General features: G+C 48.4%; 2 pseudogenes; one reads left to right on the forward strand and one right to left on the reverse strand.

Moving 5' to 3' along the window:
• The first annotated feature begins 9,924 nt into the window (after window positions 1-9,924).
• Window positions 9,925-10,497, forward strand: LOC127583992 (high mobility group protein B1-like; annotated as a pseudogene).
• Window positions 10,498-11,616: 1,119 nt separating this feature from the next.
• The window catches only part of LOC127583858 (beta-crystallin B1-like), a 52,956-nt pseudogene continuing 49,352 nt past the window's right edge, over window positions 11,617-15,220 (reverse strand).

Genomic DNA, 15,220 nt, shown 5'->3' on the forward strand with positions numbered 1-15,220 from the left:
CAAAGCTGCATCATCAAGATCCGTTTGGCCTTTGTCGGCTGTACACAAACAGGTTTTGTCTGACCAACTCCATGTAAATCTTTGTCCATCTGCACCATCCCATTTGCCTGCAATGGGCCCAGATCCTTCCGAGTCTTGTCTTCCTGTGGGCTGTCTCAGTGTTTCAGACAGAGACACCATCAATTCCATCACCTCATCTGGGAGAACATTCCAGATCCCTTTCAAAACTCCTTGTACCTATGCCCTCTTTCTGACACCCCTACCATGTGGTAGATATTCTGACCATCTTCACCTCCTACAACTTATTACAAAATATATTAAAGGCTGCTCCTCTGCGCCCACACATCCATTCACCCAAGTTAGTGTCCTGAAACAATTCCAACTTCAACATTTAAAGTATCAAAAACACACCACAAACTTCAGAAATAACTCAGCAGCAACAAAAAACTAGGAAATAATTAGGACTCAAGGCCCAGTAGGGAGCAGGTGAACATTGAGAAGAACGTTTAGAGAATACAAAGCAAAAGCAAACAGAAGAGAAACTTGAACTGTCAATTCTACCAGGGGATTCCACAGAAGTCCATCTGCTGATATCTTCCCAGATGATCCCAGACACCTGGCAAGGTGGGTGTTGGGGAGGGGGTGACAATAACCACCCAGGGAGAACTGTTCCAGTGACAAGTCCACAACTGGCCTTTGAATGTGCTGCTGAGATTCAGGTCTGTTCTCCAAGCTGCAGCAAAACTTCACTGGACAGGGAACCTGAAAACGGCTCTGGGTGTCAAATATTGTTATTGGACACCTACTGTGTCAACAGTGGCTCAAAGCATAGAACCTCGTGCACTTTCTTTCCCAGGAAATCAGTAACATGCAGAAGATTGGTCACAGTGGAATGCATCCAAACTCTTGATCACATGAATTTCAGCAGACAGGCAGAGTTTTCTGATCAGCTGATTTTTAAAGGCAGCCCAGATTCCAAGAGGAGCAGAGTCATTAACTTCCCAACATTAACCAGGTTATTAAAATGTCAGACAGGTTAACTCACTTTATAAAATGAAACTTTTCATAGCTTTAAGAATTCAATTTGGCTTTTGATTCCAAGATCTAGGCAAAAGAAATAAAGCACATTGAATATAACACTAAAGGTGTGGATAAAGTCTTTACCAAGACCAGATTGATTTGTTAATTTGAGAAGATTATCCAAGGCAGCAGCAACTGAGTTCGCAAACTGAACTGTCTCATTCCATGACAGGATCGGTGACCTCCAATGTAGCCAGATCTTTGCACTGGTTTATCCAAAGTCTTGCTGCACCAACATAACCCTGAAAGCCCTTTATTTAATTAACACACCCATCACCTTGTATCCCAGAGACAAGACACTGCAGATGCTGGAATCTGGAACACAAAGTATTGCAACTTGGACCCCAACAGAAATCCCCTTGGGGACTGGGCGTGGGACGGAAGCCTCAGTGAAGAAGCTCTGAGGAGAACTAACAAAACAGACCAGGGACAATTGAAGTCCAAGCAACATAGTGGCAGTTCACAACAAGACGAGAAGATTGATGGAAATCAAGAGTGTGAGAGGACAGAGGTCCTGCTGCGCAGTTACCAGAATCCCAGCCTCTGTGCTGACAGACACCCTGACATTTCAGTGACATCCTCCTAATTACCTTGTTCCACAAATACCAATAAAGAGAACCAGTTGGTTAAACCTCAAAGCAGATGTCCAAGGGGAGGAAACTGGATAATGAACCCAAATGTCTCCAGTCAGTGGATAAATGAAAGTGGACTTGGACAAGGGGAGTCAGGACAAACTGCTGTTTCCAATGGGGCCGACAGTGCTGTTGATGAAAACCCACCAGGGTTGGGGTGAGATTGACTGCTTTGCAACTCAGACTGACACTGAGCGATTTAAAGGCAACCTGGTCATTAAACCAGCAGTTAACAACAGAACTACCATCATAGACAGGCAACTGCAATAAGACAAGCAACTAACCAACAGAATGCTGAATGGAAACCCATCTGTAAAGAAACAGCACCAATTAAAGACATCAGAAACAACTCAGTCCTGATGGAGGAGAAATAATTGCGGTACCTGGGTGTATAACAGCCCCAAAGAAAGATACTCTCCCAAATTCACAAGTGTGCCATCAGTAGTTGGAGAAAATCCACCAGGTAACCATTGCACAGTGAATTCTTTGGGTCAGTGGACCCTTTCCTCAATCCACACAGACAATGGCCCCATCGATCTGCAGAGAGAGTCACATTCCTGACTGCATTCCCCCAGCCACATGTTTCAGTGTTGACATTGAAAATGTGTACACAGATGTTCACAACGGGCACAGTGTCTGTTAAACATACCCCTGGCCTGATACCAGCTAAAGCCATAGTTCAGTACAACACCTAGTCTGAAGAACAAGTTCCATCTACAAATTAAAGACATGGCCAACAATAAGATCACAAGATTAGGAGCAGAATTAGGCCATTCAGCCCATCAAGCCTACTCCAGAACTTTGTTTTGGCCTATGCTGGTGTACACACAGGAGACAGAGAGCATCAGCTTCCAGGGTGCTCCAGGCTCCCTGTGTGGTATAACATGTACCCAGGAGACATTAAGTATTGATGCATCCACAGGTAGAACAAGGAATTCAGTGGTGACCTATGATCGTCCTTCCATGAAACTTAAACTCAAAGACAGTCTGAACACTTGACTTTGAAGTGTTTCAACTGCTCACACCCAGATCCTTCTGCACACTGCTCCAAAATGCACTTCCCAGAAGGACTAGAGTTACATCTGTCATCACAGACACTGGACGGGAGGCTTTCAGTGCAGCAACCCTCTGCCACTCGTTTGGCCTTGACAAACCAGTTACCTGTGAACAGGATCACATCAGACATCCTTGTTTCATAACTATCTCGAAACTGGAGTTATGACCACTGTTCCCCAAATGCTCTCCCACTGAAACACCAGGTCACCTGGTCAGGCCCATTTCCCAACACCAGGTCCAGTATGGTCCCACCTCAACCTGGAATATCTGCACATTGCTTCAAGAAACCCTCTTGGGTGCACCAAACAAATTCTGCATCAAATATCTTGCTCTAAGGAAGTAATGTTGGGGAAGTTAAAGTCACCACCATGAAAACCCATTCACTTTTACACCTTTCCATAATCTGTCTACATGTCTGTGGCCACAAGTGAAACTCCAGGGTGGTGCCAGGGTCAGGGATGTATTGGAGCAGACAGGGCATTTTGAGAAGAGGGTGAACAGCCAGAGGTCTCCAGGTGGCTACACAGGGGCCAGTAGTATAATCCCAAAGTGATTGCACCTGTGTGTCAACCCATGTGCCCTCAGTGGAGGAGCTCTCCATGTGCAGTGTGACATCCTCCCCGAATAGTGCAACTCCTCCACCTCTTCTACATCCCTCTATCACTTTCAAAACCCTGGAACATTGAGCTGCTAGAAGGTCCTGCTTTTCAAACTTTCCACCCAACTCCCCAAATTCCCTTTGCAGGACCTCTCCTCTCTTCCTGTCTATGTTGTTAGTACCAGTCTGGACCATAGCCTCTGTCTGCCCACCCTCCCCTTTCAGAATGTCCTGTTCCCACTCAGACATCCTTAACCCTGTTAAGGACTCCGTGAATGTCCCTTTAAGATAGAGAGTGTGTGTGTATGTGTGTGTGGGGCGTGCTTACGTCAATAGAAGATAAAGGACGTAATGACGTTGTTGAAGAAGTCAGAAGAAGGAGGGAGAGAGAGAGAGAAGGGAGAGAGACACCAGCCTGCTTGTTTTCTCTATCGATGGATGAGAAACAATAACTGTGTTTGCCACTGAAATCCATGTATGGAAGTTGGAAGTAATCCGGTGGAGTTCACTTTGTTGCTGACCTGTAGAAGGAAACAGGTATTTGTGTGTGGACGACCACGGTTCGGATGCTTGCGGGGTGAGGAAGTCACTACCGAGTAAACACTGAAGTGTCGTTTGGGTTCCATCGTGGAACATTTGGATTTCGTATGTACTCTCTCTATGTTTTTCTACATCTACATCTTATCTTCAGACAACGGTGGTTGTTGAAGAAGCCCTTGCTCATGTTTCACCTTATGGCTTGCGGAACTGAACTTTAAGAACCATTCCGGAACTGGGAGTTTTGGACTTTGTCACACACACACACGAAGAGTTTAGTTTTGGGGTTAACGTTCGAGGTTTAACATTCTTGAATTCTAACATACTAACATTTTTACTTTTATTTTACGTATCATCATAAGTAGTGATTAATAAAATAGTTTTTAACACTAAATCATGCTCAGTGTGTTTCTTTTGTTGCTGGTTCGTGACAACCCTGGCACCAGGGAGACACCACTTGAGAGTCTCGTTCATGGCCACAGAATCTGTCCGTGTCCCTCACTGTTGCTCACCAAACACTGCCCTCCCCTGCAGTATAAACAAAACCAGTTGTGATGTCATTGACCTGCCTGCTACCGTCATCCCCCACCCAAGGCTACCCCCCAACACCCAAAAAGGCTACACCCCCACCCAAGGCTTCCCCCCCCCCACACACACACCCAGAAAGGCTATCCTCAATAGTTCCCAAAACAGTTGGAGGGTAACAGTCACAGGGGCTCCTGCACTTCTGATCTACCCCTCCCATCAGGCCCCGACCCACCTCCCCATCTGAACCTTTGCCACCACCTCCCCGACTGAACCTCTCTACAACACGTTCTGTGCTGAGGTCCAGCTGCTGCCCCAACAGATCCATGTGGGCAGAGAGGGGCTGCAGCTGGACTCACTTCCTGCAAACAGTCCTCAGGGACACGATACCGCTCCCCAGTCTTCTACACTTGACAAGAGCAGACTGAATTTTCAATATATCCCCAGGCCCCAAGATACACATCCAGCAGAAAATAACGTTTAGTCTTTGTGATTTACAGAGCAGCAGCTCGAGACAAGTTCCTCCAGTAGACTGCAGATCTAAATAAAGCCTCAAATCCCCCTTAAACTTTCCCCTCTCACCTTAAACCTAAACCCTCCAGTGTTTGCCATTTCCCAACTAGATAGAAACATTGGGCACATTTAGTCAGGGTCATGAACGGGCGGGGAATGCAGGGATACCGACACGTGCAGGCAGGTGGGATCAGTTTGGTTCGGATCGCAGTCACAGACGTCATGAGCTAAAGGGTCTGTTCCTGTGCTTTTCTATGTTATAAATAATAATATGCTCCTCTGTGTTCTTCCAGTCAGAGGAATTATTCACATATTCCCCCCACCCCATTTCCTTCAAGTTCCCAGGAGTGAACATCACCAACATCCTGGTCCAACCACTGAGACACCATGGCCAAGAAAGCTCACTGGTGGCTCTACTTCCTCAGGAGGCTAAATAAATTCAGCACATCCCCGTTAACCCTCACCAACTTTTATCGGTGCCCCACAGAAAGCATCCTATCCGGATGATTCCCAGCTTGGGACGGCAACTGCTCTGCCCAGGACCACAAGAAAGCAGAGTTGTGGACATAGCCTAGCACGTGACGGAAACCAGCCTCCCCTCGGCTGACCGCGTCTACATTTCATGCTGCCTCGGGAAAGCAGCTGACATAATCAAAGACCCCACCCACCCCAGACATTCTCTCTTCTTCCACCCTCCAGTCAGGCAGAAGATACAAATGCCTGAAAGCTCATACCACCAGGCTCAAGGACAGCTCCTACCCCGCTGTTATAAGACTATTGAATGGATCTCTCGTACACTAAAAGATGGACTCTTGATCTCATCATGGCCGTTGCACCTTAGTGCAGGCAGACAACTTCTCTGTAGCTGTGACACCTCATTCTGCATTCTGTTATTGTTTCCTCTTGTACGACCTCAATGGACTGATGTGATGAAACAAAATTTTTCACTACCTCAGTACATGTGACAATAATAAACCAATAATCCATTGACCAGACTGGCAAATTACGTTAATGTTAACGCAAACAATTTTATCAGCATTAGAGCTGCAGCAAGCACAGGGCACAATATTCTGGCACAAGAAGTCACAAGACCAAAAACCTCAGACAATGGAATGAAGTTTGGGGAACACACATCCAATTACATGGGAGTGACCATACACCATTTCCACAGTGAAGGGTCATCACAAAGACATTCTCCTGGCATCCAGTACAACAGATTTCAGACATTTGTTGCCTGCAACTTATTTCCTTCCCCCCACCACACAATTCCAGCAAACTTCCCAAAGGCAGTTTTTAAAATTTCTTTCAAAGAAGTCAGAACCATCAAAACAAGTGCTGAAAGCAGGAAGACTGAGGAGAGACAAGGTGCAATTAGTAGCGAGTCCTGGCCTGGTCTCTGAAACTGTCAGTAATCTCAAAGGTAGAATGTGTGCAAGAACTTACAGGTGTGACCTCCTTCCTCGGAGAGGCACCTCAAGGTTCCTACTGGGATCATTGATTCAAGCAGACAAACTCCAGACCGGTCACAGGTTGGTAGATGGTCCCCCAAGAGGGTGGGGTGGGGTGGAGAGAACCAGTCTTACCTGAACCATTCGCCGTCTCCCAGTCGTTGCCAGATACCCCATCACCTTCCTCCCCAGGGAGGACAACAACCCCGGCGGAGTTTCGCTCTTCATTAACAGACTGAGCACAGCTTCATCCAGCCGCTGCCCCCTTCCAATCGACACCCACTTGACCTTCTCCAATCGGCAGCAGCAACGTGGCCGACACTAATTGAAGCCCCGGTGCAGAGTTGGGCGGTGCCTGGGTCGGTCCACGTGTAACGGGAGAGACGACAGCATTTCGGGACCCGTTTCAATAACACAGAATATTCTGATGTCCCATCGGAATCCCAGGTCCCGAAGTTTTATTACCGCCGCAAAGTGAAAACTCAATCTTTATTCACATGATTATTGTGAAATATTGTGGGCGGAGTGCGGTTCTGTCCGGACAGCCGTTCGTTACTGTGCTGCTCGGTACCGTGATAACCCTAAAGTCACAACATCATCCCAGCATCATGACCGATCACTCCCAATCTCAGTAACTACCGGGGACGAGTGGTCACTCGGACTCTGGGGCAGAGGGGAGGGTGGCGGTGACTTACTGCAGAGGTCTGGGCAAGGAAATGTCATTTCCCCGTGACATCTGACAATTAATGGCAGGGAAAGAGGCCATTCGACCCCTACGTTCTGTGCTGGTGCATCTGCTGAACTTCGCGATAACTTTTCCAAATGAAGGTGTAATTTGCAAAGCTTTGTTATTGTGTAACCCGAGGAGATGTGTTGGTGAGACCCCAGGTAAGTACAGGTGATGAACTCAATCACTGTCCACTGTATCCAGGGTCACACCGCACGGTAACAGGCCCTTCGGCCCAACCGGTCCATGCCGGCCTAGATCCCCATCCCAGCCGGTCCCATCTCCCCGCGTTAGGCCCGTATCCCTCTGAACCTTCCCCATCCACGGACCTGTCCGAGTGTTGTTAACGTCCCTGCCTCGACCCCTACCTCTGGCGGCCCGTTCACACACGGACCACCCTCTGGATGACGAAGTTCCCTACTAAATGTTTTCCCCCACTCACCTTAAACCTGTGCCTTCTGGTTCTCGATTCCCCCGACCCCTAGGGGGGAAAGGACTGTGTACATTTACCCTATTGATGCCCTTCGTGGTTTTATACACCTCACCTCTCACGCTCCAAGGGAATGAAGTCCCAACCTGCCCCGATCTCTCTCCGTAACTCAGTCCCTCCGGTCCCGGTGACATTCCCGTGAATCTTCCCTCAGCTGGGCGACCAGAACTGGACACAGTTCTCCACGTGTGGTCTCACCGACGTCTTGTACAACTTGTACAGCCCTGACCATAACCCCTTCCCAGAGAGGGAGCAAGGGAGGAAGGGGAGCGAGGGGGGAGGTTGGGTGGGAGGGTGGAGACGGAGGGAGGGAGAGAAAAGTATAGCGAATTGGGAAGGGGATGGTGGGTGGGTGAGAGGGAAGTCAGAGGGAGTGACCCTCGAGCAGTGTGGAGGGTGGTCTGGGTGTGGGGTCCAGGTGTGGGGATGGAGACCAGCAGTGGGAGTGACCAGGTGAGGGTGGGGACCAGGTGTGGGGGTGGGGACCAGGTGAGAGTGGGGACCAGGTGTGAGGGTGGGGACCAGGTGTGAGGGTGGGGAGCAGGTGAGAGTGGGGACCAGGTGTGAGGGTGGGGACCAGGTGTGGGGGTGGGGAGCAGGTGAGAGTGGGGACCAGGTGTGAGGGTGGGGACCAGGTGTGGGGGTGGGGAGCAGGTGAGAGTGGGGACCAGGTGTGAGGGTGGGGACGGGGACAAGGTGTGGGAGTGACCAGGTGAGGGTGGGGACCAGGTATGGGGAGAATCAGGTGTGGGGGTGGATACCAGGTGTGGAGGTGCGGTCCAGGTGTGAGGGGGGGACCAGGTGAGGGTGGAGACCAGGTGTGAGAGTCGAGACCAGGTATGGGGATGGGGACCAGGTGTGGGAGTGACCAGGTGAGGGTGGGGACCAGGTATGGGGGTGATCAGGTGTGGTGGGGAACCAGGTGTGGGAGTGGGGTCCAGGTGTAGGGGGAGTCAGGTGGTGGTGGGGACCAGATGTGGGGTTGAGGGCCAGGTGTGGGGACCAGGTGTGGGGGGATCAGGTGAAGGGGGTGTTATGTTTGTTCTTCATCACGAGACAAACTTGGTGTGGGTTTAACATCTGAACATTTATTTAAAACAACAACAGACTGCACAGACAGGCTGGTTGGCTTTTCCCACTCTTTCCAGCCACTTCCTGTTCCCCCATGTGACCCCTTGCATTGTCTGCTGGGAACTGTAGTTCTTCATTATAACTACATAACAACACATAATAACACATCTTCCCCCTTTAAAGAAAAAACAAACACAATACTTTGTCCTTATAAACCTGCCAAGAACTCAGCAGCTTTCAATCAGTCTCTGAGGTGGTTTTATGGTCCTTTTTGGTCTGGTGCTTGTTTCCGCAGGTGTGTTGCTTTCATTTGCTGCACTGGTGTTTACCTGGGAGCTCTGGTCCACATGTTCATTTTCTCCCTATGCTGGCCCCTTTGGTGTACTAACAGGGGACGGGTCACAGCCATGGGTTGGAGCTTGTGGTCATGGATCCACACAGTTCCTCCTCAGAGGTGTCCCTCGCTCCATCTGGATCTGGTATGAATGTGGATTTACTTCCTCTTTGATTTGCTGTTGCTTTCGGAAACGCCTTGGAAGCTGCTTCTCTGTTTTCACAGAATGCACTGTCGTGTCTGCTCTGTACAGCTCCTTAGTTTGTGTTCATGTGGTTTCTGCTGACCTACACATATTCACCGCCTTTTCCAGGGTCAAATCTTTTTCATGCAACAGTCTTTCTCTGAGTCCATTATCTGGAATTCCACAAACTATTCTGTCTTTAAATAGTGAGTTTCTCAAATGTGATGTTTTGATTTGGGATAAAATACTCCTCAAATTTTCCCATCAAGGTGCCCAACTCAAAAGCTGTCTCACCAATTTGAAAGCTGTTATAGATGTCCAAAGCATCTTTGCCAATCACGTGCAGAAAAATAGACACTTTCGATTTTTCATTGTTCCTTCCCACTCCACTGGCATCTAAATGTATGTTGAATCGCTGTTTGAAGCGTTTCCAGTTATCGGCTAGATTGCCAGTAAACTGCATAGGCGTGGGAGGACTTAACTTATCCATAACGGGAACTCTCGGCCTCTCACCTGAATCTCTCTTGGCAAATCTGGTGACTGCTGAACTTCAGGAACAATGTGCTCCCTCGCCACGTCAGCGATTCTGACAATCATTACAGCAAGAGACGGAGTGAGGCTGATTGTTAGCGTGCGGACCAAGTGCAAGGAAAGACTCTACAACAGCACCTCGCTTTCAGGCTCCGAGAGGACCAAAATTCAGCATATTCTAAACAGGAAAAGGCCAAAATGGTAAGGGGAGGTGACCCCAAAAAACCTTGAGGCAAAATGTCCTCGTATGCCTTCTTTGTCCAAACTTGAAGAAGCATCCTGATGCGACTGTCAACTTTCCGGAATTTTCAAAGAAGTGTGCAGAAAGGTGGAAGTCAATGACTGGCAAAGAGAAAACAAAATTTGAAGAAAAGGCAAAAGAAGCTTCGTTGGGACAAAGGAATGAAAAACTACGTGCCACCAACAGGTGCCAAGAAAACAAAGAGACAGAAGGACCCTAATGCACCAAAGAGGCCTCCATCTGCTTTCTTTGTATTCTGTTCTGACTGGCGTCCAAAAAATTAAAGAGGAAAATTCTGGTTTATCAATTGGGGAGACGGCCAGGAAGCTGGGAGAGCTTTGGAATGCAACATCTGCAAGTGATAAGATTCCTTATGAAAAGAGGGCAACCAAGCTCAAGGAAAGATATGAACAGGATCTTGCAGCATATCGTGCTAAAACAAAGACCGATACTACTAAAATGACTCCAGCTACCAAAGTTGAAAAGAAAAAGTTGTAGAAGAAGAGGAAGATGAGGATGACGACGATTGAATTAATCCCACTTCTGACACCATGTTATGTTTGTTCTTCATCACGAGACAAACTTGGTGTGGGTTTAACATCTGAACATTTATTTAAAACAACAACAGACTGCACAGACAGGCTGGCTTCTCCCGCTCTCTCCAGCCACTTCCTGTTCCCCCATGTGACCCCTTGCATTGCCTGCTGGGAACTGTAGTTCTTCATTATAACTACGTAACAACACATAACACAATGGGGGACCAGGTGTGGGGGGGTATCAGGAGTGGGGGTGAGGACCAGGTGTAGGGGATCAGGTGGCAGTGGGGACAGTGGGAAGTTTGTGAGAGACCAAGGCACAGACTGTTTGCAAGTTCTTTATTTATTGTGAGGTTTGGTGTTACATCAGTTGTACCGGTTACATCGTTAAACCAGTTACATTGGTTACCCCAGTTATACCACCTGACCCCGTAAGACCCTGGCCCCGACACCTCAGGAAGACCCCAGGGAACACTTGGAGAGTTTCTGCCTTGAGTTCACCCCCTCCTATGGAGGGGAGGGGGGGAAGGTGGGGGGGGAATGTGGGGGGGGGGAGCCTGACCTGTAAACCCCTCGCCTTGTGCCAGTTTCCCCCAAACTTTCCCATCACTGACCTAACCCCTAGATACCCTGACACTGACCCCTAACACCACGGTTACCCTGACACTAACACCCAACTCCTAGACCCATGGTGACACTGACCATTATCACCAGGATGACCACACCCTCTGACCCCTAATGGCTCCCCGGCTCATATCTCTATGCCCTCTGACCCCCAGCCCCTTCCCAGTTTAGATCCCCATGCCCTCTGACCCCTCCCCAGATCTGTTCCCCACGTATTCTGACCTCTGACCCTCCCCACTTTGGATCTTCACACCCTCTGATCCCTGACCCTCTCTGGCTCAGTTCCTCACGTACCATGACCCCCTGAACCCCCCCCCCAGTTCGGTTCCCCACGCCCTTTAACCCCTAACCCCTCCCCAGCTTGGTTCCCCTTGCCCTCGGACCCCAGCCCCTCCCCAGCTCGGTTCCCCACACCCTATGACCCCTCCCCAGCTCAGCTCCCCTCGGCCTTGGACCCCGACCCCTCTGCGGAGAGCAGACGCCGCCCCCTCACTTGGATGGGGTGAAGTAGCTGTGGGGGTGCCAGTTCTGGTTACGGATACGATGGACGGACTGGATCTGGGGCTGTCGAGTCCCCCACTGGTTCCAGTGTCCGAACTCGCCCTTCTCCAGGAGAAACTAGTAACCCCGATATCCTGGGAATTCATATCCCACCCAACTGTGGGAGAGAGAGAGGGGGAGTGAGGGTTAAACCGGGCAGTGAGGGAGTGTAAACCCCAAAGCACCCCAACCCCTGAACCTCCCAACCCCAGAAAGTCCCCAATCCCTCTCCCTCCCTAACCACTCCGCACTCACCTGTCCCTGGTCACCTCGACACTTCCCATCCTGTTACTGAATCCCTCTCCCTCCCTCCCTCCCCCTCCATCTCCGCACTCACCTGCCTCCAGTCACCTGAACACTTCCCACCCTGTTACTGAATCCGTGGGAGAAGAGGCTTGGAACATCATCATCACAGACCTCCATCTTCCGGCCCTTGAACCCAGCCATCTCAAACAGGCAGATCTTCTGCTCCTGGGAATCCTGCTGAGACAGGAATGTTTCAGGGAATGATCTGCGTTCCTGGGGCGCAGCCTAATCCCGCGGGAATGATCCGCATTCCTGAGGTTCAGCCTAATCCCATGGGAATGATCCGCTGTTCCTGGGCTCAGCTCGGATCGAATGGGAATGATCCGCATTCCTGGGGCTCAGCCCGGATCCCATGGGAATGATCTGCTGTTCCTGGGCTCAGCCTGGATCCCATGAGAATGATCCACTGTTCCTGGGCTCAGTGACCCCAGGGTCAGGCCCCGAGGGGTCACAAGGCCCAAGCCAAGGTCAGTGGTCACAGAACAGGGACAGGTATGTCATTGGGGTCAGGCAATAAGAGAACACTCTGACCCCCTGCCCTCGGAACCCCACTGCACAGGGCACGGGGTCATCAGGCACGGAGCAGGAGGTGGGAGGATAAGGGGGTCAGGCAGGAAAGGGAAAGGAGCCGGAGGGTGAGGACTGAGAGGGCAGGAGGGTCAGGGGAGTGGGGGTCAAAGAGCAGGGTGTGAAAGGGTCAAGGTGTAGAAGGGCAGAGAGATTCAAGGGATGAGAGGGTAGAAGGGGTTAGAGGGCAGGGTTTACAGGGTCGGGGCAGAGAGGGTCAAGGGGTCGGGGGGGGCTCATATTCCAAACAGAAGGGTCTCGCGTGCAGGGTCAGGGGTCACTCACCATGCAGACAGGTCTGAAGGAGAGAGCATAGTCATTCCAGAAACTGTTGGAACAGACTGGGGACCCAATGCCAAAAAAAGATCGTCCCCCTCACCTGACGTACACTCGCACACCCTCACACAGACAGAAACCAGCCCCAAGAGACCAGCTCACATGTACCACCCCCTCATCCCACACACCTCCCGATACATTTAAGTTGGGGGACAAAAGTTGTCTTAGACCCTAACACAGACCAGGCAACACTCACCCCTTCTGACCACACACACACACTTTTTGTATTTTTCCCCCAAAACACTTAGCCCGGGTATCAGCCGGCTCCCCGACACAGCACATTCCATGTTCCACCCCCAGCCAGCCGACATGCATTCCGATATACAGATCACAGACAGCTTCCTCACCCAGACCAGCCAACGGGCACCCCTCCTGATCCCACATACACTCACGTATGTTTCCCCCCCAAACACTTACAACCGGGTCCCAAATTCACCACCACCTCCCCTAGCCCCTTCCCCTAAACCTAACATTACACAAGCCTAGCCAACTCCCCGACTAACCCAAGCCAACAGCCCGACTAACCCTTACCAACACCCCCACTAGACAAAACCCTCCACAAGTACAAAATACCCTACCCTATTAAGATATGGATTCTGGAATAAGGCACAGATCGCAGTAAAGGCGAGTGGAACCAGACCAAGATCATGAACCTGTGAGCCAATCAAAGTGGCAGGGTACAGTGAGACTGAATCTCCAGTAACGAGATCAATGAACACAAGAGGGATAATTTTCCCACTGGCCGCTAACTCACAACCTAACTCTACCTCTTAGACCTACTACATTCTCAGCACATTCCAACAGTTTGTTATTGACAATTGGTTAATCATTAACACTCATTTTGTACAAGATTAGTTCATGACTTACTGTTTAACAATGCATTTGCATTTCATTTTCTCACACATTTGAGTAGTTTTGTCACAACACATTTGTTCTTTATTACATGTCAGAAAATAGCACTTGTTTCATTACACATCCCATCACTTTTTAAAAAGGCAAATGTTCTTCAAGAATAATTTTAACATTTCCCTCTTTGTTTTGGCAGTACATTCCTGAAACAGTTTTTCTAGTAAAACATTCCCTTTATCACATATTAACAAAGCATTGCACCTTTATTCTGCTTTTCCAAGGTCTTTGTGTTATTACGTTTCCCTGAAGCATTGAATTGCTTTATTCTGAACAGTTGATTGTCATTCACCAAAATAATTTTGTAATACTGCAGTTCCTATGTTTCTTAAATACACATTAAGTTGTTAACACTTTGCTTTCTTTATTCCTCACACATTTCAAATGTTGCACCTGATTAGTTTCCCCAGACATGCAACTTTATCACACATCTCCCCAGTTGTTTCATGACACCTTTCCAAAAACCATTTAAAAATCAAGTTCCAAAAGATTAAATTTACCTAGACAGCATTGTGTTCATTATTCTCACATTTCCTGTTATAACACCATGTTGTATATTTTTTAGAAACATTTCAAATTGTTTTGCTTTTGAACACATTCCCTTGTTTATTCACTCCCACACACACACCGTTCCAAGTGTGTATTTAATCATACATTCCGTGAACAGCTCATTCAAAATTATATTCCCAAAACAGCAGGTTTCATTAGTGATGCCTCACATCTGAAACACTCCCAAAAACCAGTTTTTGCATATTCCAACACATTACCACTGTGCATGTTTACACCACATTCCCCAACTTATTTTTCCCCACACATTCCACAATTGATTTCATAATCCCCAAAGTTTTCATTTTCCACACATTCTGCAGAGGTTGTTTTTATTGAACATTTCCCAATACACATTACCCAGAAACTTATGGTTTAACACATTCCCCAAGCCACAGCTGAATTTCCCAATATGAAACATTCCCAAACGGGGGTATTTTTATTGCACACTGCCTAATTGTTTAACAATCCGGAAACAGTTTATTTTCATGACATGTTTCCAAACAGTGCTTTTAAGCTGTGTTTTTCTCTTAAGTGTTTGCCAGAGGCTTTATTCTACACATTCCTTCAGAAAATTTTAATGACACATTAACACAACATGGCAGTTTTGTTGCAGTACACATTCCCTAAACAGTTTAACTACATTCCAGAAAACATTGTGCAAGAGCTTGTTTTTAATGACACATTCTTCAAGCAACAGATTGCAGCCTGTCATGAAATACAAACAATGTGCACATTTATTGTGACATTTCCCGGTGTCAATGTTTTCATTAACACATCCCCTTGTTTATTGTTCACACATGCTCCAGTTTATTATAGTTTCCAAAAACAGCACTTTAAAAAAAATCACACATTCCCCAGTTGCAGTACACGTTCCCTACAGTTTAAAACA

This window comes from Pristis pectinata, chromosome 28, assembly GCF_009764475.1.
Source record: "Pristis pectinata isolate sPriPec2 chromosome 28, sPriPec2.1.pri, whole genome shotgun sequence".
Taxonomy (NCBI): Eukaryota; Metazoa; Chordata; class Chondrichthyes; order Rhinopristiformes; family Pristidae; genus Pristis; species Pristis pectinata.